At 48.4% G+C, this 26,952-nt stretch overlaps 1 protein-coding gene across 10 annotated transcripts in view; it reads right to left on the bottom strand.

The window, feature by feature from the left end:
- TRERF1 (transcriptional regulating factor 1) overlaps positions 1-26,952 on the bottom strand; it is a 149,972-nt gene that overhangs the window by 36,607 nt on the left and 86,413 nt on the right. For all 10 annotated transcript variants that reach the window (XM_068165130.1, XM_068165128.1, XM_068165129.1 and 7 more), the window contains one exon: positions 5,939-6,036. The gene's annotated coding sequence lies outside the window, so the exon portion shown is untranslated. The remainder of the gene's footprint in view (positions 1-5,938; positions 6,037-26,952) is intronic.

Raw genomic sequence — 26,952 nt, 5'->3', positions numbered from 1 at the left:
TGGGGAGAGGCCTTGAGCACAGCCCTGTGAGGAGAGGCTGAGGGAGCTGGGATTGTTTAGCCTGGAGAAGAGGAGGCTCAGGGGAGACCTCATTGCCCTCTATAACTACCTGAAAGGTGGCTGTAGCCAGGAAGGGGTTGGCCTCTTCTCCCAGGCAACCAGCACCAGAACAAGAGGACACAGTCTCAAGCTGCGCCAGGGGAGGTTTAGACTCGAGGTGAGGAGAAAGTTCTTCACCAAGCGAGTCATTCGTCATTGGAACGGGTTGCCCAGGGAGGTGGTTGAGTCATCGACCCTGGAGGTGTTCAAGGGGAGATTGGACGTGGCACTTGGTGCCATGGTCTAGTCATGGGGCCTGTGTTGATAGGTTGGACTCGATGATCCTCAAGGTCCTTTCCAACCTAAGCGATACTGTGATACTGTGACATGCCAAGCTGGCTCTAATGCCTTTACACACTCCTGTCTCCATCTTCAAACACAAGGCACTGTAAGGCAATACAAGTAGAAATCCCTTCTGGAAGCATGCCACAATTTAACTCTGGTGAAGATGAAATGCAAGAGTATTCCAAGGTTGTCGTCGTTCAGTGAAGGTGGTCTGGTTTTCCTCCTTCATAAACTGTATCGCTGGAGAGTCAGAGGAACTTAGAGGACAGACAGTGAAATATGATATGCTAGTTATGACATACAAAACCCTCACTACTACCTCCATTACATACCATAAGTGCTGAAACCTGCAGAAGGTTTCCACTCTAGTAAACAACAGATTAAGCCACAGTCACGTTATCAAATTGCCTGAATTCACCTGAATTTCAGTGCAAGACATCCACTGCAGCTCAGCTGGTGGGTGAAAGTTGAGATGGGAATGGGCTGCAAAACAAGGACTAGATGGCAGCCAGTACCAGTTTCAGAAAGGAGTTAAGAAGAAGGATGACAAAAGGCTGTAGAAAAGCAGATGCTGAAGGAAGCAGACTCCTTAACAGGCCACAAAGCAGTGATTTAAGCCACTCCAGTAGTTGCATGGCTGTCTCAAAAGGGAATGGGATCCTACAGTTTGTCCAACTTATTTCAAGGTTTTCAGCTGTCACTTTAAGTTGAACTCTGGATGCTTTTATAGATTACTAGCTGGCCTGAAAAAAGAAAGATTGGATAAGAAGGCAGATGCAAAAAATCCCTCCATGTTCAACCAGCTTCTGCAAGAAAGAGCACCTGCATCTACAAGGAACAGAATTAGCACATGCTCATCAGCTAGGGCACCGTCCCTCCTCAGGTCCCTCCCTCTGCAATGGCAGTTATCAGTTCAAGCAAGTTTAGCAACCATTCTGAGCAGTCTAAACTGCTTCTTTTTATAAAGAAGGTGTGCCTGCCTATAGACATGAGTCATGACTATGTGTGCTCCCAATACTGCAGGTATGTTTTAATCATGCCTTGCCCCACCCCTAAGAACCCACTGATGAGAAGAGTGGCTTTGAAAACCAAGAGAGTGCTACCTAAGAAAGGACACAACTGCATCATTCAAAGCCAGCTCTCAAAGCAGCTGGCACTACAGCCACATCTTCAGATGTGATGACTGCAGTACCACTAGGCTACTGAACAACACAGAGCTGGGGGAGGAAACGGGGCGTATTTCAGAGACCCCTGGGCTTTCGCAGGCCTTTTAGGTAACAGGTTTGCCTCCATAAGCTTCATGTAGCCACAGTTCAAGCCCCAGCTCCAGTTTGCTGTTAGCTTGGGGTTTTTTGGCTGGTTGGTTTTGGTTGTTGTTTCTGTTGGGTTTTGTTTGTCTGGCTTGTTTTGCTTTCCTGGGGGCACAGGAAATAAGTATGTGGAAAAAATGCCAGCACAGTACTGAATCAGAGGAGCTGCTAATACCAAGCAAGGTGGTTGGATGAACTAGCAGGAAGAAAAGCAGAGAGGAAAGTAAGAAGACAACTCAGGAATAGACTTTTTTTTGAAAAGAAAAAGTCTGTAGAAGCCCTGAAGACATGTAACAGCAATAACAAGAGGCAGAGACTGAAAACAAGGGTCACAAGGCATCGGGATCACGGCTTTTTAGTGAGAACAAACACCAAAATAGCAGTGGGGATTTCAAGGACCCACAATAACTTTGTATAGCTGTCTCAAGGACAAATGCTTATAGGACTGAAAGCCTTTTCAATCCCAATTCTGGATACAACTGCTCCTGTGCCTTCTACTGGACTTCAGTTTGGGCTTCCTTTGAACGGCAGGGATCTCAAATCTGCACCCATATTTGTATACAAACCTCAGGGCCGGCACTGTTAGGCAAACTCAACAACATCAAAAGCCCACTTCAGCATCCTGGAGTACTGTGTCCAGTTCTGGAGCCCCTATTACAAGAGGGATGTGGAGGTGCTGGAAGGTGTCCAGAGAAGGGCCAGGAGGATGAGCAGAGGGCTGGAGCACCTCTCCTGTGAGGAGAGACTGAAGGAGTTGGGGCTGTTCAGTCTGCAGAAGAGAAGGCTCCCAGGTGACCTCATTGTGGCCTTCCAGGATCTGAAGGGGGCTACAGGAAGGCTGGGCAGGGACTGCTCAGGATCTCAGGTAGTGATAGGACTAGGGGGAATGGAATGAAGCTGGAGGTGGGGAGATTCAGGCTGGAGGTGAGGAGGAAGTTCTTCCCCATGAGAGTGGTGAAGCCCTGGAATGGGTTGTCCAGGGAGGTGGTCGAGGCCCCGTCCCTGGAGGTGTTTAAGCCCAGGCTGGATGAGGCTGTGGCCAGCCTGATCTAGTGTGGGGTGTCCCTGCCCATGGCAGGGGGGTTGGAACTAGATGATCCTTGTGGTCCCTTCCAACCCTGACTGATACTGTGATACTATGATACTATGATATGAGAACATAAGCAAATGAAATAACTGCACAAGTGAAAAGTGGATGGAAAGGAAGCAAAATATTTGGTACAGTGGTTATGTAGCAAGCACACCAAGAAAGCCATATGCTCTTAAAGCTGAAGGGGAAAACCAGATCAGCTGCTCTTCAACTGCTGGTAATTCTTCAACAGTTGTACAAATCCTTCAGAAATTATCATTGCCTTTGCAGCTGAGCTCCTTCTGCAGTGCGGTTGGAAAGGCTGCTGAGTCTCATGCGGCTGCTCATTTAAGCTGCTCCCATTTCCACTCTTAAGAGAGACCAGAATGTCCTAATTCAGTTTAATAAAGAACACATTGGAGGTGGGGGAGGGGAGAGCAGCAACGGCCCTGGGAGGGGAAGGGAGTCATTTCACTACTTATGGGAAGCTTAGAAAATGAAAAAGGCAACGAGAAACAAGAGCAAAACCAACAGTTGATTGTGTCAGGAAAGTCTCGAGAAGAGGAGGAGGAGAAAGGAAGACAAACAAGCAGCAACATTTTCCCTCTCCTTTTGACTCAAGCAGAAAACACATTCCGAGGCATTGATAATCTAATGAAAACTTCTCCCCAGAACTAACAGAATCCTGGTTACTCAGGAAGAGGAGGCTGATTTCTAAATAAAGCCATTAACTCAATTTAGTTGAAGGGAGATACAGTTCCATGAGTCCCAAAGAAACAAAGAAGGCTGCCTCCACAAATCTGATTATCTTTGCCATCAGTAAATTGGCGTCACAGCTTTGAGGCACTTTGGAGGGTTCAGAGCAGCAGGTATCACGTTACTTCATAAGAATGGCAATACAAAAGGATGTGACCTCCTTGCAGTCCTGATGAGAAATAAAATACAAACCTTGACTAAGACCAGAGGGGTGCTTGAATTGAGAACCCCATGGCTAAGTGACTGAGATGTGTCCAGAAGACAGCATTGATTAAAGGTGCTGATGTTTACAATAGTGCTATAATAGTGTTTATAATAGTTTATAATAGTGTGGCCAGCAGGAGCAGGGAAGTCATTGTGCCCCTGTGCTCAGCACTGGTTAGGCCACACCTTGAGTCCTGTGTCCAGTTCTGGGACCCTCAGTTTAAGAAGGACATCAAGACACTTGAAGGTGTCCAGAGAAGGGCAACAAGGCTGGGGAGAGGCCTTGAGCACAGCCCTGTGAGGAGAGGCTGAGGGAGCTGGGGTCGCTTAGCCTGGAGAAGAGGAGGCTCAGGGGTGACCTCATTGCCCTCTACAACTACCTGAAGGGAGGTTGTAGCCAGGAAGGGGTTGGTCTCTTCTCCCAGGCAACCAGCACCAGAACAAGAGGACACAGTCTCAAGCTGCACCAGGGCAGGTTTAGACTCGAGGTGAGGAGAAAGTTCTTCACTGAGAGAGTCATTTGTCATTGGAATGTGCTGCCCAGGGAGGTGGTGGAGTCACCATCCCTGGAGGCGTTCAAGAGGGGATTGGATGTGGCACTTGGTGCCATGGTCTAGTCATGAGGTCTGTGTTGATAGGTTGGACTTGATGATCCTCGAGGTCCTTTCCAACCTAAGTTACACTGTGATACTGTGATACTGTGATTCACCAGTATGTAGCTGCATATTTGAGCAAGGCTGATGCTGAACATGTCTTCAGCATCTCTTCTTCTCTCTACTGACTGTAGTATCTTCTGCTGAGTCCTACTATCAAGGGCAGGACCCTTAAATGCTTAAATAAGCATGAAACCAAGCTTGTCCCATTATCCAAACTGTCCTCAATTTCACATGTTCGTTTACCTTTATTACTGAACTAAGTGACTTGGGTTTTCCCAGCAGTATTCCAGTTCTGCATGCATGACAAGACCCAGGTCTCAGGACAGAGAACTGGTCCACTTAGCTATCATATGTGACTATGTTACAACCTCTGATCACTGCTAAGACAAGCAGTGGAGCCTGCAGAAGAGGAGGCTCAGGGGAGACCTTATTGCTCTCTACAACTACCTTAAAGGGGTTTGCAAACAGGTGGGGGTTGGTCTCCTCTCCCAGGCAACCAGCACCAGAACAAGAGGACACAGTCTCAAGCTGCACCAGGGGAAGTTTAGGCTGGAGGTGAGGAGAAAGTTCTTCCCAGAAAGAGTAATTGGCCATTGGAATGTGCTGCCCAGGGAGGTGGTGGAGTCACCATCACTGGAGGTGTTCAAAAAAGGACTGGGCATGGCACTTGAAGCCATGGTTCAGTTAGTCATGAGGTGGTGGGTGAGAAGTTGGACTTGATGATCTCTGAGGTCTTTCCCAACCTTACTGATTCTATGATTCTATTGATTTGGGGGAGGAGAGGAAATTCTTATGCCTTTCCACCCAAACATAAACCCATAGGCTATAAGTGTGATCACAGTCATGACAAACACACTATTTTAGCACAAGGTGAAGCATCTTTGCAGCGCTGAACGAGTTACTTCCTGACCTCCACGGTGTTTATGCTCTAAAGCTTGTAACGCTACTGCCGCAGCGCAGTCACAGAACATATGCTGGGGTTTGTAAAAACAGCCAAGAAGGAAACATCCTGAGACAGATAAACAACTAAAAAACAAAACAAAACAAAACAAACCAGGCAGAAGCGATGGAGTATGTGGAAAGCAGCATATGGCTTAGCTGCTCCCTCCCTACTGAAGGCTTATTTTGAGCTCAGTGTCTCCCCCATAGGAGAGTCTCTTCAAGCAATACAGTTGCAAAGTCTCCTGTAGAGTCAATCCTTCTAAAATACATCATGTCAGCACCTAGCAGTGGAGTCAGAGGAAATCCAGTGGCTATGCTGAAGTGATTACCTAGGGTGCTAGGTGTTTGTTTGTTTATAATTAAGATAGTGTACATTTTGCTTGCATGAAAGGCATAGCCCAGGTAGTTGTGTAAGAACTGTTGAACGTGTCATACATGCTGTGGTAAATAATGTTTTACAAGACACAAAGCCAGCACACAACTAGCCAGTCTTGAGAAGCCTGCCAAGGGAACCAGAGAGACTCAGAAGTCCCAATCTGGAATGCAGCCCCAAAGCACTGTGCTTGGTTAAACAGGCCAGCCTCCTGGAAGGTGAACTCAGGATGCTGCAGCATTACCTGATTTTTGAAGATCTGGGAGATTCCTGTATCTTGCTGTGCTGTCCTTGCCATAACATTTCATGCTGCTTTCATTCTGTGATCTCAAAGGGACGTATCTAAACAGCAAGGACAAGAACAGAAGTTAGTTTTCTCCCCCCATGTGATTATCATATAAAATACCACATTCAAATACCAACTTCTATTCTAGTATCTATCTAGTATATATATTATATATATCTCTATATATCTAGTATAGTATCTCCAGACTACTCTGTTCAAGTCACTATTGCAAAGGACATTCATGAGCACTGTACAGACCAAGCAAGAACCTCTTTCCCATATAAGCATCATTGCCCTCTACAACTACCTGAAAGGAGGTTGTAGCCAGGAGGGGGTTGGTCTCTTCTCCCAGGCAACCAGCACCAGAACAAGAGGACACAGTCTCAAGCTGCACCAGCGGAGGTTTAGACTCAAGGGGAGGAGAAAGTTCTTCACTGAGCGAGTTGTTCGTCATTGTAACGTGCTGCCCAGGGAGGTGGTGGAGTCCCCATCCCTGGAGGTGTTCAAGAGGGGATTGGATGTGGCACTTGGTGCCATGGTCTAGTCATGAGGTCTGTGGTGACAGGTTGGACTCGATGACCCTCGAGGTCTCTTCCAACCTTAGTTATACTGTGAGACTGTGGTAACAGTGAGACTGCTGCACCATCAAATCTCTGGGACTGATACATCCAATGTCCTTCAAATCACAGACTGAAACATGAGTAAATTAATCTTTTCTTTCTACTCAGCTCTGGCACCTACTGCACAACAAGGAATGGGTTACGTTGATGCAGCAAATGAAACAAGACTGTGCTTCTACTGCAGAGACTGGAAAGCCTTCACAGCACCTGACACTGCTTTGACAGAACTCAAAGGACAGGCTAGATGCTCTCATGGATTTTGCTGGCCCAGAGCTCACAGTCTACATGACAAGTGTCACACAAACAAGAGAAGCTACAGCAATCAGGAAGGGAGGGATTAATGAAAGTCGAAGGTGCAGGAGATACAATCATGTTGTCACCAGTGCAGAAGGGATATCTAGGTGAGGCATCTTGCATTTTTCAAATGAAAACAGCACATTTGTTTTTGTAGGTGCTGCTGCCTAGATGTCTTTTAGGAAGGACCTGAACACCCAAGAGGTTCAAGAGAGCTGGCAGACATTGTTGCAAGGCCACTATGCATAAACTTGGAGAAGTCATGGACACGGGGGGACACCCCAGAGGACGGGAAGAAGGCTAACATCACTCCTGTCTACTAGAAGGGTTAAAAGGAGACCCAGGAAATCACAGGCCAAACAAAACTTTAGTTCTTGGGAAAGTCACAGAATGAATCCTCCTGCTACCACAAGTCAAATGAAGCACATGACTAGGAAAAGCCAACTTGGATTCACCAAGGGCAATTGTGCTTGACAATCCTGATCACTTTCTATGGCAAAGTAACATGCTTGGCTGATACAGGGTGAACAGTGGACATTGCTGGCCTCAATCTCCCCAAGGCTTCTGGCACAGTTTTCCACAGCCTCCTCCTAGAGAAAATGATGGATTATGGTCTAGACAAGTGGTCTGTGTACTGGGTGGGGAACTGGCTGACAGGCTGCACCCAGAGAGTGGTAGTAAATAGCTCCCCTTCAAACTGTCAGTCTGTCACAAGAGGGGTCCCCCCAGTTCGTTACTGGCCTTGTCTCTGTAAATGCCCAGGATGACAGGATCAAGTTCCCCCATGACACAAACTGGCTGGTGAAGGGGCTGCTGTGGAAAGGAGAGACCCCACAGGAAGATCTGGATAGACTGGAACCCCATGAAATTCAACAAAGGCAAAGGTAAGGCCCTGCACCTGGGAAAACATAATCCAGGAGCACAGCTCGAGCTGGGATTCACGCAGCTGGGAAGCAGCTCTGTGCTGCTGCAGCAGAGCATGCCACCAGGATGCTGGGTTGCATCAACAAGGGCATCAGTCATTAATCAACTCCACTCAGTACTGGTCAGGCCACAGCTGGAATACTGTGCTCAGTTTTGGTTCCCACTATGCAGAACAGATGTGGACATGATGCAGAGGGTCCAGAAAAGGGCCAGAATGATGATCCAAGGATTGGGAAGCTGCCACATGGGGAAAGGTTGCAAGAACTAGGTATATTAAGCCTTCAGAAAAGATGGCTTAGGGAAGACTTTATCACCATGTTCTAGTACTCAAAGGGTGGCTGCAAAGAAGATGGAGAATTCCTTTTGACAGGGACTCACATGGAAAAGATGATGGGCAATGGGTACAAGTTACTCCTAGGAAGATCCCAACTGGACATAGAAGAGGTGGATTCCCCAGCACTGAACACCTGTCCCTGGAGGATTTTAAGGCCAGGCTGGATGTGGCTCTGAGCAGCCTGATCTAGTGTGAGGTGTCCCTGCCCATGGCAGGGGTCTGGAACTGTAAAAGCATAGATGATCCTTGAGGTCCCTTCCAACCCCAACAATTCTGTGATTCTGTGCTGGGCAGGCTTGCCTAAACCACACTTCTGCCAAGAAAGGCTGGATCAGATGATCCTTGAGGTCTCTTCAGACCTGGTATTCCATTATTCTGTGGCACAAGCTTGGAAGCTGAGGGTGCAACTCACAGCTCTGATGTCAGTGGGAATCTCTCCAGTCAAATAAAGCCCAGCCAGGCTTTGGAAAGTCATGCCACACTTAAGAAGAAGCTGTATACAGAACTGCCTGTGGGAGGACACAGACAACATCAGTGACCTCAGCCAGCATTTTCCACCTCACCTTCACGTTACATTCACTTGTTTAAACAATTCTTTAAAAACCCCTCTGATGACAGCTCCCAAGCACTGTGACACTACTACATACAGCAAGCAGCTGCCTCTACAGCTTCAGCAGTTCCTTGCACAGAGTGAGTGCTTGCCCTTAGCCCACCAGCAAGGTGGGGGAGATAAAGCCAAGCAAATCCCTTGCCCTGCCCACTGTCAGTTTAGAATAATAATAATAATAGAATAATAATAAACCAGGTTGGAAGAGAACCTCAAGATCATCGTGTCCAACCCACCAACTAATCCAACCCACTTAAACAACTAACCCATGGCACCAAGCACCCCATCAAGTCTCCTCCTGAACACCTCCAGTGATGGTGACTCCATCACCTCCCCAGGCAGCCCATTCCAATGGGCAATCACTCTGTGTAGAACTTCTTCCTAACATCTGCTTCCCCCTTCAGTTTTCCCCAAGCCCAAAGCAAACAGTTCCACAGCACAATACAGACAGCAATCCACTCCATCAAAGCACAAACCACAGGAGAAGGCAGAGCTCCTTACAAAGCCTGGCCTGCCCAAAATACCTCCCTTTGACTCAGTGATGGCAAATGCTGGTGGCATCACACACAGATATGGATTTTCTTGGATCTAAGTGAGCTTTTGCTTACAATATTGTGTGAACAATTAAAACATCTGTGTCCAAGTCTTGCTGTGTGTGCTGATATACAAACTATTCACTATCACAGTATCACAGTACCGTTAAGGTTGGAAGAGACCTGGAGGATCATCGAATCCAACCTGTCACCACAGACCTCATGACTAGACCATGGCACCAAGTGCCACATCCAATCCCCTCTTGAACACCTCCAGGGATGGGGACTCCACCACCTCCCTGGGCAGCACATTCCAATGACGAATGACTCTCTCAGTGAAGAACTTTCTCCTCACTTCTAGTCTAAACCTCCCCTGGCACAGCTTGAGACTGTGTCCTCTTGTTCTGGTGCTGGCCGCTTGGCAGAAGAGACCAACCCCCTCCTGGCTACAACCTGCCTTCAGGTAGTTGTAGAGGGCAATGAGGTCACCCCTGAGTCTCCTCTTCTCCAGGCTACACAACCCCAGCTCCCTCAGCCTCTCCTCACAGGGCTGTGCTCCAGACCCCTCCCCAGCCTTGTTGCCCTTCTCTGGACACCTTCAAGTCTCTCAATGTCCTTCTTAAACTGAGGGTCCCAGAACTGGACACAGGACTCAAGGTGTGGCCTAACCAATGCAGAGTACAGGGCACAATGACTTCCCTGCTCCTGCTGCCCACACTATTCCTAATGCAGGCCAGGATGCTATTGGCCCTCTTGGCCACCTGGGCACACTGCTGGCTCATGTTTAGGCAGCTGTCAGTCAGCACCCCCAGGTCCCATTCTGGTTGGGAGCTCTCCAGCCACTCTGACCCCAGCCTGTAGCTCTGCATGGGGTTGATGTGGCCAAAGTGCAGCATCCAGCAATTGGAGTTGTTGAATGCCATCCCTGCTGAAGGCTCTTCTCAGCCATGAATCTGCCTTGTCAACGAAACAAGGCTTTAATAAACCCACATGTACTTAATGCTCTATCTAATCTGGGGTTTATACTGGTATCTAACTGCTTTAGGTCTCTAACAGGATCACTGAATCTTCTGGATGACTGGCAGGTGCATACCTTCACTTGGTGTTTGTAACAGGAAACACTCAGAGACACAGGGAAAACCTGAGGTTAGTATCAGGGGAGCCAAAAGAGAAAATATGTTTGCTTTTTTTAACCTGATTTAACATAGCTTTTCAGAACTTACCAGGGTGTTTACATTTCATTTTGAAAAGTAACTGCTTTATCACAAGCAATCAGCATTCACAGAAGAGAATTTTGCCTTGTTTCATTTACCCACCTGCCCTGGAACAAAGATGACTAGGATTAAACTTAAAATGCCAAAGTATTCTGCAGGCAAATCATCCCTGGCAGCTTCCTACAGAGCCCAGGCCAATGGATACTGGGAAAAGCAACAACAGGAAAGCCCAGGAAAACCCTTTCCTGTTTTCATTCTTTGTTTTGGCTGCTTTTCCTACTGCACCACCTTCACCACCCAGCTACTACATGACCCACCCACAGTTGTATGCAAATTAATGGATACATGCAAAGCTCTCAGAGGTATCACATTAAAGTATGAAACTTGGGGCATTTTAGAGCCAGGAGATGTTCCTCTGCAACCCACACTAGATTATATGGTCCTACTCTGGCAGGGGGGAATTGCACTTGAAGATCTCAGGGTTTGTTTTGCCCTCTCAGGGTTTGTTTTGCACTCTATCCTAAAATATAACCAATCCATGTTAAAGTGGAATTACATGTCATGTGCCAATTAAATAGAATACATAGAATACATGGAAAAAAGAATAAAGAAGAATGAACAAGAATAAACCAAACCAGGTTGGAAGAGACCTTCAAGATCATCGTGTCCAGCCCATCAACCAATCCAACCCACCCAAACAACTAACCCATGGCACCAAGCACCCCATCAAGTCTCCTCCTGAACACCTCCAGTGATGGTGACTCCACCACCTCCCCAGGCAGCCCATTCCAATGGGCAATCACTCTCTCTGTGTAAAACTTCCTCCTAACCTCCAGCCTAAACCTCCCCTGGCGCAGCCTGAGACTGTGTCCTCTTGTTCTGGTGCTGGCTGCCTGGGAGAAGAGACCAACCTCTGCCTGTCTACAACCTCCCTTCAGGTAGTTGTAGAGAGTGATAAGGTCACCCCTGAGTCTCCTCTTCTCCAGGCTAATACATGGAATACATGCAATAAACCAGGTTGGAAGAGACCTTCAAGATCATTGTGTCCAACCCATCAACCAATCCAACACCACCTAAACAACTAAACCAATGCACTCAGCACCCCATCAAGTCTCCTCCTGAACACCTCCAATGATGGTGACTCCACCACCTCCCCGGGCCTTTTATTGGAGTTTCTCTGTAGTTTACATTTAATGCTCACTAATAGCCATTTCATGCCTGTTACTTGCTGGGGTCAGAGTGCCTGGAGAGCAGCCAGGCAGAAAGGGACCTGGGGGTACTGGTTGACAGCTGGCTGAACATGAGCCAGCAATGTGCCCAGGTGGCCAAGAGGGCAAATGGCATCCTGGCCTGCATCAGAAATAGTGTGGCGAGCAGGAGCAGGGAAGTCATTGTGCCCTGTGCTCAGCACTGGTTAGGCCACACCTTGAGTCCTGTGTCCAGTTCTGGGCTCCTCGATTTAGGAAGTATATTGAGACACTTGAAGGTGTCCAGAGAAGGGCAAGAAGGCTGGGGAGAGGTCTGGAGCACAGCCCTGTGAGGAGAGGCTGAGGGAGCTGGGGTTGTTTAGCCTGGAGAAGAAGAGGCTCAGGAGAGACTTCATTGATGTCTACAACTACTTGAAAGGAGGTTGTAGACACGTGGGGGTTGGTCTCTTCTCCCTGGCACCCAGCACCCGAACAAGAGGACACAGTCTCAAGCTGTGCCAGGGGAAGTTCAGGTTTGAAATGAGGAGAAAGTTCTTCACAGAAAGAGTAACGGGCCATTGGAATGTGCTGCCCAGGGAGGTGGTGGAGTCACTGTCCCTGGAGGTGTTCAAAAACTGATTGGATGTGGCACTTGGAGCCATGGTTTAGTTAGTCATGAGATGTTGGGTGACAGGTTGGACTTGATGATCTCTGAGGTCTTTTCCAAGCTTATTGATTCTATGATCTCCAGAGGTCCCTTCCAAACCTCAACATCCTGTGATCCTGTGAACTGCTGGCTGATAAATACTGAAAACAATCCCAATGTAAATAATGCAGGACCAAACATTGCAAGAGTACATGAAATTCACAAATGAGCTTGTAATTCCTTTCATGAAGCTTTCACCAGCATCCCATTTTTGAGGTGTAGATTAAACAGCAATCTAACTTTATATTCCTTTGCCCTACTCTTGGGTTGTGCACCCATTCCAGCCCCAAGAACAGGCATACAACAGAAGAAGAACCTGAGAAGTGAAGCCTAGAGCAACATTTTCAAATGAAGAGCCAAGTCAGAGAGCAACTATTCTATACAAACAATATAAATTTTTGTTCTCCTCTCCATTAGGATTGATGACACTGCTGGAAAATAAGGAGCACACAATACCTTTTATGGGAAGGCAAAGCACAGACGAATTAGCAGAGAGAATGCAGCTAAATCAATTTCTCATCTCAAGATATTACTCTCTATTGGAGGCAATTTCTTGAACTTTACTATCCTTGTAATGTATTGATCAGTGAAGCTTCATATTGAAAGTTCAGCTAGGTATTTTTCCAGGGATAAAAGGGAGGATGGCAGTAAAACTCTAGGCAACACACCAAGGAACAGGGATTTTCTCCAGCCATGTATCACAGTACCACAGTATCACTAAGGCTGAAAGAGACCTCAAAGATCATCGAGTCCAACCTGTCACCACAGACCTCATGACTAGACCATGGCACCAAGTGCCACATCCAATCCTCTCTTGAACACCTCCAGGGATGGTGACTCCACCACCTCCCTGAGCAGCACATTCCAATGACGAATGACTCGCTCGGTGAAGAACTTTCTCCTCACCTCCAGCCTAAACTTCCCCTGGTGCAGCTTGAGACTGTCCCCCCTTGTTCTGGTGCTGGTTGCCTGAGAGAAGAGACCAACCCCTTCCTGGCTACAACCACCTTTCAGATAGTTGTAGAGGGCAATGAGGTCACCCCTGAGTCTCCTCTTCTCCAGGCTAAGCAACCCCAGCTCCCTCAGCCTCTCCTCACAGGGCGGTGCTCCAAACCCCTCCCCAGCCTTGTTGCCCTTCTCTGGACAGGTTCAAGTGTCTCAATGTCCTTCCTAAACTGAGGGGCCCAGAACTGGACACAGGACTCAAGGTGCGGCCTAACCAGTGCAGAGCACAGGGGCACAATGACTTCCCTGCTCCTGCTGGCCACACTATTAATTAACTATTAACACACTATTAATTAACATTATTAACTATGTTACAGTTCAGAAACTTCCTTTCCACCTTCCTCCAAGTTACTGCAATGAAGATCACTGAATGAAGGCTGAATTAGTCCTGCAGGAGCCTTCACAGAGCCAATTTAAGGAAAGCCAGAAAGGTGCTGTGCTGCTCTAGCAGTGATGGCCCAAGCACCAGTACTGGTTACACAGCCTGTGGCATGAGGATGTGGCAGCAGCTCGGGAGCAGCATTTTTGCCACAATGTGTCAGCCACCCTTGGCTGCAAGTCACCAGAAAGAGACATTTAGAATAGAATAGAATAGAATAGAATAGAATAGAATAGAATAGAATAGAATAGAATAGAATAGAACAGACCAGACCAGGTTGGAAGAGACCTTCAATATCATCGTGTTGACAGGGTGCTTGGTTGCATAGTTTAGTTAGTTGGGTGGTGTTGGGTGATAGGTTGGACACGATGATCTTGAAGGTCTCTTCCAAGCAGGTCTATTCTATTCCATTCCATTCCATTCCATTCCATTCCATTCTATTCTATTCTATTCTATTCTATTCTATTCTATTCTATTCTATTCTATTCTATTCTATTCTATTCTATTCTATTCTATTCTATTCTATTCTATTCTATTCTATTCTATTCTATTCCATTCCACTCCATTCCATTCCATCAACCAATCCAACCCACCTAAACAACTAAACCATGGCACCAAGCACCCCATCAAGACTCCTCCTGAACACCTCCAATGATGGTGACTCCACCACCTCCCCAGGCAGCCCATTCCAATGGGCAATCACTCTCTTTGTGTAGAACTTCTTCCTAACATCCAACCTAAACCTCCCCTGGCACAGCCTGAGACTGTGTCCTCTTAGAGGTCTTTCACCCTTTGGTGAGACTACAGCCTGCTGTGAGATGCTGATCCCCTTCCTAAGCTTCTGCTACAGCTCTGAGGCCTAACTGCAAATTCAGACAGGAAGAACCTTTGTCTAGCTGATGCAGATGCTTCACTCAACCATCATGAAAGGCAGTGACACCAAGAAAGGCCACACATGTGCTCCACAGGCTGGTCAAGTGTGCCTGGCACAGGCCACGTGCTTCCAATGGCAATACTTCACAGATTTTAGATATTAAAAGAATATCAGTGTTTATATCGGTGATGTATCCTCAGCCTCGCTGCAGTTCCTACAAGGCAAGCATCTTCTCTGCAGTCAAGGATGAGGATCAAGGATGAGGATACATGCATCCTCTCTACTGAAGCAAAGTGAAGGACATACACCCTTCCAGGAAAGTGTTTTACTTCACCAGGAGAAACTTTTGTATTACTGGACATTAGGAACTCAAATGGTGGTAGAATGGAATGGAATGGAATGGAATGTAATGGAATGGAATGGAATGGAATGGAAGGGAAGAATAGAATAGAATAGAATAGAATAGAATAGAATAGAATAGAATAGAATAGAATAGAATAGACCAGGTTGGAAAAGACCTTTGAGATCATCAAGTCCAACCTATCACCCAACACCATCTAATCCACTAAACCATGCCACCAAGTGCCCCATCCAGTCTCTTCCTAAACACCTCCAGGGATGGTGACTCTACTACCTCCCTGGGCAGCACACTCCAGTGGCCAACCACTCTCTCTGTGAAGAACTCTCTCCTCACCTCCAGCCCAAAAAACTTCTGAGATCAGACTGCCTGCAGATCATTATCAGAGCATACAAAATGTAAATCTGAGTGAACTAATAACTAACTAACTAACTAAATAAATAAATAAACCAGACACCCAAAAAGGTTATTTGGGATTCCTCTTCTCCTGCCCTGTAGCCATCTGTCTACCTAACCATACACAAACACCAGTAGGTAACCTCCATCTACTTCAGTGAAACACAGGAGTCTTCTCTGCTGCTGTTGTCATTATTTCTGTTACAGCAAGGGTGTTTGAGAGCATCCTGTTAGCAGCATTGATTGGGCATGGTTAAAGAGTATTTATTTTTAGAGCAGAAAAGGGAAAAGTAAGCCACCATAAAATAAAAGTAAGAACAACCAAGTGTATGTGTATGGGCTTGCAAGAGCAGCAGGAAAGGGGAAAAAGCAAAACAAATCCAACCCAACACCAAACCAAAAGAACATTTACACACAACTCTCTCAACAAGCTCCAAGCCATAAGTGAATCCTCTTCTCCTTCATCTCAACCCTTCTGTCTCCTGCCACAATCAGCTGTCTTAATTTAAAGGCTGCTTTCGCTGCCCCACGTTGGACTCCCATATCAAATGTAGTGGTTTAGCACTAGGGCTAACCTGCCTGCTCCCCCAACACAGAAGTGAGGGGAAGGGTGACACACACAACTGAGACAAAGAGATGAGAGTTTAAAGTGACACAAGATATCACAAGCACAATGCATAACTACCTTAGCTAATAATCTAATGAATCTCATAACACAATGGATGATCACCTTATCTTAGCCTATTTGCAGCAGCACAGTGAAATACAGGGGGGGGAAACCAGCATAAACCAGGAAACCAAAAGCAGCAGCTACCTGACTCCCACTGTCTCAGCCACTGTGTCTGCTGATGAGAGACCACACCCGAGAAGCCAGCAGCAGCGAGGGGAAGAGGAAGCCTCCTGTTGCAATCTGAACTTCAAGCCCCACAATACTTTGCTCCAGTTAGCACTTTCTGGTTTTTGAAGCTGGCATGACTGCAGATGGGTTTGCATAACAGCAGCAGGGTCACCTCAATCCGTGAGAGTGTTAAAGAAACTACTGGCAAGACCAGCAACAAAAAAGAGTTAACAGCACTATCATCCTCAAGCAAGTACCGTGACTTTCGAGGCAACCCCAGGCACAAATCCAGGCTGGGCAGGGACTGGCTGGAAAGCAGCCCTGAGGAGAGAGACTTGGGGGTGCTGGGGGAGGAGAAGCTCAGCAGGAGCTCTCAGTGTGCACTTGCAGCCCAGAAAGCCAATCAGATCCTGGGCTGCATCAGGAGAAGTGTGGCCAGCAGGGCAAGGGAGGTGATTCTCCCCCTCTGCTCAGCTCTGGGGAGACCCCACCTGGAGTACTGCCTCCAGGTCTGGAGCCCCTATTCCAAGAGGGATCTGGAGGTGCTGGAAGGTGTCCAGAGAAGGGCCAGGAGGATGAGCAGAGGGCTGGAGCACCTCTCCTGTGAGGACAGACTGAAGGAGTTGGGGCTGTTCAGTCTGCAGAAGAGAAGGCTCCCAGGTGACCTCACTGTGGCCTTCCAGTATCTGAAGGGGGCTACAGGAAGGCTGGGGAGGGACTGCTCAGGATCTCAGGTAGTGATAGGACTAGGGGGAATGGAATGAAGCTGGAGGTGGGGAGATTCAGGCTGGAGGGGAGGAGGAAGTTCTTCCCCATGAGAGTGGTGAAGCCCTGGAATGGGTTGTCCAGGGAGGTGGTTGGGGCCCTGTCCCTGGAGGTGTTTAAGCCCAGGCTGGATGAGGCTCTGGGCAGGCTGATCTAGTGTGGGGTGTCCCTGCCCATGGCAGGGGGGTTGGAACTAGATGACCCTTGTGGTCCCTTCCAACCCTGACTGATACTATGATACTTTGGTTCACTTAACACAACTACAGCAGAGCATAGTCTCTCCCCATACACTGGAAGTCCTCTCAACCAGCAGCTTCATGATTTTGTTGTCCTTCCCTGGTCCATGTTCAGCCTTCAGGCTGCAACTTCCTATAAAAACTCTAGGAATGACAATTCTAAGGACATGATTCTTGATGCAAGCAGTATTATTTTTCTGTGCTCATTTCTACACCTTTAAATCCTTCAGGAATACTGTACAACATCTGTGCCCAAACAAAATCTCTTAGGCACATGGTGTGTCTTACAGAAGCTATGCTGTGGCACAGGTAGATTATAAATTCCAAAATCTATTAGATTTTCATGTGGAGGGTCCAACATTTCAGGGAATGGATACTATACAATACTAGATTACATTTAAAGCAGGTTTGACCTTATTGCTCTCTACAACTACCTGAAGGGAGGTTGTAGACAGGCAGAGGTTGGTCTCTTCTCCCAGGCAATCACCAGCAGAACAAGAGGACACAGTCTCAAACTGCACCAGGGGAGGTTTAGACATGAGATGAGGAAAAAGTTCTTCCCAGAAAGAGTAATTGGCCATTGGAATGTGCTGCCCAGGGAGGTGGTGGAGTCACCATCCCTGGAGGTGTTCCAGAGGGGACTGGACATGGCACTTGAAGCCATGGTTTAGTTAGTCATGAGGTGTTGGGTGATAGGTTGGACTTAATGATCTCTGAGGTCTTTTCCAACCTTATTGATTCTATGATTCTGTAATTCTATGACTTGAGCTACTGATCAAACATCTACTAGTTGCACAAAACCAGTGCGTGCTTACAACAGAGAAATTACCATAGGCAGGCATAACTGGTGACTGAGACTGAGGGAGCTGGGGTTGCTTAGCCTGGAGAAGAGGAGGCTCAGGGGAGACCTCATTGCTCTCTACAACTACCTGAAGGGAGGTTGTAGACAGGCAGAGGTTGGTCTCTTCTCCCAGGCAGCCAGCACCACAACAAGAGGACACAGTCTCAAGATGTGCCAGGGGAGGTTTAGGCTGGAGGTTAGGAGGAAGTTCTACACAGAGAGAGTGATTGCCCATTGGAATGGGCTGCCTGGGGAGGTGGTGGAGTCACCATCATTGGGAGGTGTTGAGGAGCAGACTTGATGGGTGCTTGGCGCCATGGTTGAGTTGATTAGGTGGTGTTGGATGATAGGTTGGATGTGATGATCTTGAAGGTCTCTTCCAACCTGGTTTATCCTATTCTATTCTATTCTATCCTATCCTATCCTATCCTATCCTATCCTATCCTATCCTATCCTATCCTATCCTATCCTATCCTATCCTATCCTATCCTATCCTCTCCTATTCCCAAGAAGATGCTTGCCTTATAGGAACTGCATCAAGCAGCTGCTGTGTGGCACTGGCCAGAATATAATCCAGATCCCTCAGGCAGGGCTCAGCTTGTTCCATCCAGGAGAAAATACTTTCCCTCAAGTCCTTCCATCACTCATGCTATAACTTCAAACAATGGCACAACTGACTCAGGAATGCAGCACAGCCTCCCTCTGTAAGAGGCTGATTTTTCTTCACAGGAAATCCATCGTATGCACCAAGCCAGACAGGAGTTTTGTTTGGGGGCTGTGGAAATCACTGCAGTTTCCAGTTCTCATGAAGTGCATTCATAGGAAAAAGAAACAAAACCCAAAGAGGCCAAAATGAAGTTCCAGAAGCAGACTTCCACTACGCCCTTTATTCTGAAAGACACTGCTTTGAAATTTGATCTGTGTAATGCCATTTAAAAACAATATTCCATGACATGGCAGTATCTAAAAGAGGGAATGGCTCTCCTGTCAGTCTAACAGCCTCTACACAGAGCAGTGAAGCTGAGTAAAGTCAAATGGTAGTGACAGGCTATCACCCATCAGGGCAACAGGACACTCATCCAAGTTGGAGAAGTATTTGCCAGCAGAACCTCACTCTGAGAATCCTCTCCATCCTCACAAGTAAGTGTGTTTGGGTGGGCAGAGATTTTTCTTCCCATGCTTACAACTCCTGCACTCCTGTGCATCTTTTCTGACTCTCCTTTCCCTAAGACATTCCCTTTTTCCAAACTGACTTCCTTTCCAAGATAGTTTTGCTTCTCCTCTGTCATGCCAGGCATTATTCTGCAGGTAACCAGTCCACCTGCTCTCCTCTGCCTCTACTCAGTCCTCTTCCCTCAATTCCATGACTTACATCTCCAGACATACAACCATTTCTTGACCTCTCCTTACGGAATTCTGATAGCATCCTGGCTGGCAGCACAAGCGTGGCAGCCCCAAAGCCACCCAACAAACCATCATCTCCCCATTCACAGCTCTCATCTACTCATTTCATGCTTATCTCTTGGGAAGGACAATGGACGCTTACATCCCCTTCTTCATGACATTAATGAATAGAATAGAATAGAATAGAATAGAATAGAATAGAATAGAATAGAATAGAATAGAATAGAATAGAATAGAATAGAATAGAATAGAATAGAATAGAATAGAATAGAATAGAATAGAAGTTAACCAGGTTGGAAAAGACCTTTGAGATCATCGAGTCCAACCTACCACCCAGCACCATCTAATCAACTAACCCATGGCACCAAGTGCCCCATCCAGGCTCTTCATAAACACCTCCAGTGATGGTGACTCTACCACCTCCCTGGGCAGCACATTCCAATGGCCAGTCTCTCTCTCTGGGAAGAACTTCTTCCTAGCATCCAGCCTAAATCTCCCCTGGCACAGCTTGAGACTGTGTCCTCTTGTTCTGTTGGTGGTTGCCTGGGAGAAGAGACCAACCCCCACCTGGCTACAACCTCCCTTCAGGTAGCTGTTGACAGCAATAAGGTCTCCCCTGAGCCTCCTCTTCTCCAGGCTAAGCAACCCCAGCTCCCTCAGCCTCTCCTCACAGGACTGTGCTCCAAACCCCTCCCCAGCTTTGTTGCCCTTCTCTGGACACCTTCCAGCAACTCAGTTTTCATGGGTCTCTTCCATGCCATGTACTTTCTAGACCAAGAACACATAGTGGCTCTTTATCATCCCATACTTTGGATTTTTCTTCATCTTCACAGTACTTAGTGGACTGGGAGAAGTGATATGGAAGGCAGGAAGGCCTGGAGCTGCAGGTGGTGTTGAAGAGAGGGAAGCACCACATATTTATGCAGCGGCACATTCATGCTGTTTGGGTTGTTCTCTGTTCCTCCTCCAGCCAGTACTGACACGTGTTTTACCTTTCTTACAAACGACCACAAAGTAACATTTCCTGCACCACTCATCAGGGCACAAGCACTCTGCACTGGGACCCCCTCCTCCTCCCACACACATTGCTTTCCTTAATCTATGAGCAATTTCCTCTGATGCTTTATCACAGTATCACAGTATCACAGTAACACTAAGGTTGGAAGAGACCTCGAGGATCATCAAGTCCAACCTGTCACCACAGACCTCATGACTAGACCATGGCACCAAGTGCCACATCCAATCCCCTCTTGAACACCTCCAGGGATGGGGACTCCACCACCTCCCTGGGCAGCCCATTCCAATGACGAATGACTCTCTCAGTGAAGAACTTTCTCCTCACCTCGAGTCTAAACCTCCCCTGGCGCAGCTTGAGACTGTGTCCTCTTGTTCTGGTGCTGGTTGCCCAGGAGAAGAGAGCAACCCCTTTCTGGCTACAACCACCTTTCAGGCAGTTGTTATCATCCAACCAGTCAGGACTGGGAGTCCTCCTGCAACCCACTTCAGCCAGCCCTTCTTTCCATTGTTCTTAAAACCCTAAGCCTCCACTCTTGCACAACTTCAGTTCCTTACTTCCAGCTGAAACTGTTCAAACAAGATCACCAAAGCTGACATCAATAAACAGCCTTGCTTCCTTGGAAAAACCCTCCAAGAATTATTGCCCTCCACAAAATTACAGGACAACAACCCTTCTCCTAAATGAAATTCTCCACTCACTCAGGAATACAAAAATCTTCAAGCAGTCACTTTCCTAACAACCTTCAGCCCTAACTGTTCCAGTGAAGCAAGGCTATGTATTCTTCACAGCAAGACCCTCTGTCAAGAGCCTGATGACCCAACACTTGGGCCTCTTGTGCCATGCTAACATGTCGTCCCTGCTGCAAGACAATGAAGTATAGAATTGAGGCCCCATCCCTGGAGGTGTTTAAGCCCAGGCTGGATGAGGCTCTGGCCAGCCTGATCTAGTGTGGGGTGTCCCTGCCCATGGCAGGGGGGTTGGAACTAGATGATCCTTGTGGTCCCTTCCAACCCTGACTGATACTTTGATACTAAGAATAAAACAGAACAGAACAGAACAGAACAGAACAGAATAGAATAGAATAGAATAGAATAGAATAGAATAGAATAGAATAGAATAGAATAGAATAGAATAGAATAGCATTTGGTTTACAATAGAATAGAATTAACCAGGTTGGAAAAGACCTTTGAGATCATCGTGTACAACCTATCACCCAACACCATCTGATCAACTAAACCATGGCACCAAGAACCCCATCCAGTCTCTTCCTAAACACCTCCAGTGATGGTGACTCCACCACCTCCCTGGGCAGCACATTCCAATGGCCAAGCTCTCTTTCTGGGAAAAATTTCTTCGTAACATCCAGCCTAAACCTCCCCTGGCACAGCTTGAGACTGTGTCTTCTTCTTCTGTATAGGTCTATGATTTGGATTGTGATTGAAACAGTGTTAACCCAGGCATGCTATTTTAGTTATCGAGGAGCAGTGCTTACAGAGAGCTTACACAAGGTCATTTTTGGCTCCTCACACCAGTCCCTGGTGAGTAAGCTGGAGATGTACAAGGACTTGGGAGGAGACACAGCTGGGACAGCTGACTTCAAAGGACCAAGGGGATATTCCATACCATATGGCATCATGCTCGGCATATAAAGGAGGAGGAAGGACAAGAAAGTGGCAGAGGCCAATCTCTCTTTCCAAAGGCCAATGTCTCCTTCTACGAAGAACTTCTTCGTAACACCTAGCCTAAAAAGTACAAGCTCTACAGCTCAGGAAACATCACTGTCAGTCCAAGGGAAAACCCCAACTCCAGACAAATAAGCAGATCAACCTGAAAGTCTCACAGCTACTGCTTGGCTCTGGATCTCCTCTGCAGAAGGTAGGAGGGGTTAAATAACCCACCCAAGCACAACCATCCCACCCCTCCGCAGACAGACCTGCAGGCAGGGCCAAGGGCCCTTTGAAAGATGTATGGTAAGTTTTCAACTGAATATTCCTTCCTGAATTGAAGGGAAACATCTTCAGGGTGAGTGGGCGTAGGGAAGGGCTGCTCCTCGCAGCGCCGCGCTGCTCGTGGGAGGCTGCGAGCACCCACCAGCCTTCGGCCTCGGCCTGCGCACTGCGCGCCAGCAAGCGTCGCCTACCGACGCGCACCGAGCGTACCGAGCTCTGCTCCCAAGGAGCGCTCTGAAAGGGACACTTCAAACAGACTGCTGGAGACTGAACAACCAGCAGAGCTGATTCAATTCCTTCAGTCCTGCTTGTGCGCTTATAGAATCACAGAATTGTCAGGGTTGGAAGGGACCCCAAGGCCCAGCCAGCTCCAACCCCCTGCCATGGGCAGGGACACCTCACACTGCAGCAGGTTGCCCAGAGCCACATCCAGCCTGGCTGCAAACACCTCCAGGGATAAGGCTGCCACCATCTCCCTGGGCAACCTGTGCCAGTCTCTCACCACCCTCATGGGGAACAACTTCTTCCTAACACCCAGCCTGACTCTCCCCATTCCTAGTTTTGCTCCATTCTCCCCAGTCCTATCACTCCCTGACACCCTAAAAAGTCCCTCCCCAGCTTTCTTCCAGCCCCCTTCAGATGCTGGAAGGCCACAATTAGGTCTCCTCAGAGCCTTCTCTTCTCCAGACTGAACAACCCCAACTCCCTCAGTCTGTCCTCATAGGAGAACAGCTCCAGCCCTCTGCTCATCTTTGTGAATGTGTCCTTCTCTGGACACCTTCCAGCACCTCCAGATCCTTCCTGTAATAGAGGCTCCAGAACTGGACACAATATTCCAGGTGGGGTCTCACCAGAGCGGAGTAGAGGGGGAGAATCACCTCCCTTGACCTGCTGGCTATGCTTCTCTTGATGCAGCCCAGGGTGGGATTGGCTTTCTGGGCTGCAAGTGCTCACTGCTGGCTCCTGTTGAGCTTCTCATCCACCAGCACCCCCAGGTCCTTTTCTTCAGGGCTGCTCTCAAGCAAGTCCCTGCCCAGCCTATATCAGTGCCTGGGATTGCTCTGACCCAGCTGCAGGACCTTGCCTTTGGTCTTGTTGAACCTCATGAGGTTGGCTTGTGCCCAGCTCTCCAGCCTGTCCAGGTCCCTCTGGATGGATCCCTTCCCTCCAGCCTGTCTGCTGCACCACACAGCTTGGTGTCATCAGCAAACCTGCTGAGGGTGCACTCAATGCCACTGTCCATGGCACCCACAGAGATGTTGAACAAGCCTGGTCCCAGGACTGATCCCTGAGGGACTCCGCTTGTCCCTGGCCTCCACTTGGACATGGAGCCATTGACAGCCACCCTTTGGGTGTGGCCCTCAAGCCAGTTCTGTATCCACTGAATGGTCCTTCCATGGAACCCATCCTGCCCCAGCTTGGAGACCAGGATGTGGTGTGGGACAGTGTCGAAGACTCTGCTCAGGTCCAGGTCAATGACCTCAGTTGCTCAGCCTTCATCTATTGATGTTGTGACCTTGTCATAGAAGGCCACCAGGTTTGTCAGGCAGGATTTGCCCTTGGTGAAGCCATGCTGATTGTACCAAATCACTTCTTCATTATTGTTTTGCCTCAGCAGTGCCTCCAGGAGGATCTGCTCCATGATCTTACTGGGCACAGAGGTGAGACTGCCTGGCCTGTAGTTCCCTGGGTCATTCCTCTTTCCCTTCTTGAAAATGGGAGTTATGTTTCCCCTTTTCCAGTCAGTGGAGACCTCCCCAGACTGCCAGGACTTTTGGAATATAACAGAGAGTGGTTTAGCAACCTCCTCCCCAGCTCCTTCGGCACCTCTGGGAGTATCCCATCAGGTCCCATGGACTTGAACACTTTCAGGTTTTTCAGATGGTCAGAACCTGATCTTCACTCACCATGGGCAGTTCCTTCTTCCAGCCCCTGCCATTATCTTCCATTATTCTGGGAGTGTGGCTGGAGCCCTTGCCAGGGAAGACTGAGGTAAGGAACCTCAGCCTTCTCCATGTCACTTGTCACCAGCTCATCTGTTTCCTTTCTGAGGGGGCCACACCTTCCCCAGGCTTCTTTTTACCATTAATGTACCTATAGAAATGTTTACTGTTCCCCTTGCTCTCCCTGGCTAGACTGAATTCTAACTGAGCTTTAGCTTTTCTAACCAGGGCTCTTGCTGCTCAGGAAGCTTCCTTACATGCCCCATTCCAACTGTCCTCTCTTCCACTCCTTGCAGAGTTTCTTTTTGTGTGCCAGAGTGTCCAGGAGCTCCAGGCTCATCCAGGCAGGTCTCCTAGCACTCTCTCCTGCTTTCCTCTTTGTGGGCATACTTTGCTCCTGAACATGGAGAAGGTGATCCTTGAACACTGCCCAGCTGTCCTGGGCCCCTCTTCCCTCTAGAGCTTTGATCCATGATACTTTGGCCAGCAGGTCCCTGAAGTGATCAAAGTCTGCATGCCTCAAGTCCAGGACTGCCAGCCTGGGATACATCCTCCTGCTTGCCCTGAGGGTCTTAAATTCTATTGCTCCATGGTCACTGCAGCCAAGGTTATCCCTGAGCCTCACATTGGTCACCAGCCCTTCCCCATTGGTGAGAACAAGGTCCAGCACAGCCTTTTCTCCTTGGTTCCTCTGCCATTTGGAGGAGGAAGTTGTCACCTATGCATTCCAGGCACATCCTGCAATGCTGTACCTGGCTGTGTTGTCCCTCCAGCAGATGTCAGAGTGGTGAAATCCCCCAAGAGGAGCAGGGCCTGTGAACACAAAGCCACTTCCATTTGCCTGTGGAGTGCCTCATCTGCTTGGCTCTGCTGGCCAGGGGGCCTGTAGCAGACCCCTACAGTAACATCACCTTCCCCTGGCTTCCCTTAACCTTCACCCATGTGCCCTCCAGCAGCTCATCATCCTTGCCCAGGTGGAGCTCCACTGATTCCAGCTGCTCACTGATACAGAGAGCAACACCTCCTGCCCTCCTGCCCTGCCTGTCCTTCCTAAAGAGCTTGTACCCATCCATCCCTACCTTCCACTCATGGGAATCATCCCACCCAGTGTCAGTGATAGCCTCTAGGTCATGGCACTGTCTTCATCCATCCTGTTTGCTGCCCCAGCTGTGTGCATTGGCACAGAGGCACTTCAGCTGTGCTGGCTGTGCCATCCTCCGAGTAGCCACCATCCTGCCTTCAGTAGGACTGAAGCACCTTGTGTCCTGCCCACACGCCCTGCCTGTGCCAGCCGCTGAGCTAATTCCCAAGGAGCCCCTGGGGTACCTCACACCCCCCTCTCTGGGCTCCAACAGAGCTAATTCCCAAGGAGCCCCTGGGGTGCACTCAGTCTCTCTTTGCTCCCCCTGTCCTGCACCGACGGCCAGGCGCTCCGCTCCCCTCCCTCTCGCCCCCCGGCCCGCGTCCCAAGAGCAGGAACGCTGCCGCCTGGCAGCCGGAGAGCCCCTGCGCGTCTCGGGGGGGTTAGAGCTCCCGCGGCTGCTCCGGGCACGCCCCCAGCCACGTCGCCCTCCCAGGCACGCTCGCCAGAGCCTCCGGGCCGGGCCGGGTCGCTCTGCCCCCATCTCTCTCGCTCTCCCTGTCTCCTCTTTTCCCCTCTCAAGGTCTCGGCACCGCACGGAGCTAGCCGGTGCTGATGCGGCTGCCTCGCAGCTGGCAGTCTGAGCTGAAATCTTTGCCACCATTCCTGCCGAGCAGGGGACTGGGTGGGCTTGGGAGGTCAAAGAAGAGACGCGTGCCCCTCTTTGCTTTCCCCCTCCGTAGCTACGGACCCGTTTGGAACGAAAGCCCAGACACAAAATCAATGCAGCCCGTGGTTGAATTCATCTTACTGTGACAGAAATATTCAATTTTCTCTAGCTTATGTTTTAAATTGCTTTCTGGTGCACCAGGCTGTTATTTTTTAGCCCCTTCGGTTCCTTACATAATTAAATGCCACATCATTCAGCCTTTACAATTACTTTTACCATTTTCAGAACACTGACACTCAGAAGCTTTCCCAACTTTCTGGAGAATTTATTCCCCACAAATATCAGCTCCACTGTTTCCTTCTTCATTAAACTAAAAGATTTTAGCCTTCCCTACACAAACCTTTTGCCTTGTACAGGCTTTTCTCTTGAAAAGGTAGCATTTGCTCACCCTCAGTTTCCCTCTTCTTGTATTCCACATACCCAGAAGTAGCGTGAGAAAAGGACCATGCTTTGTAATGCCATGGTTTCCTCAGCTTGCAGGCTGTGGCAATGTGAAGGTTTAATTGTCACACAGGCACAACACAGGCTAACCACAACTTACGTGCAATAAATTCACATTTTATGTTTAATACTTGCAAAACATAACAACAATGCCCCCAAAAGATACAGCTAGGCTAGGAACATTTTGCCCACCACAGCTCCTGAAGCTCTGCAGAACTGGCCTCTATGACAGCTGCTCTTAAAAGCTCACCTAAATCTTGGAGTATACATCTTCCCAGCTCCCCTAACTTCACTT

This window comes from Melanerpes formicivorus, unplaced genomic scaffold (assembly GCF_026170545.1).
Source record: "Melanerpes formicivorus ecotype bairdi unplaced genomic scaffold, bMelFor1.0.p_v2 SCAF_84, whole genome shotgun sequence".
Lineage (NCBI taxonomy): Eukaryota > Metazoa > Chordata > Aves > Piciformes > Picidae > Melanerpes > Melanerpes formicivorus.
This window is presented reverse-complemented; position numbering and strand designations above follow the sequence as displayed.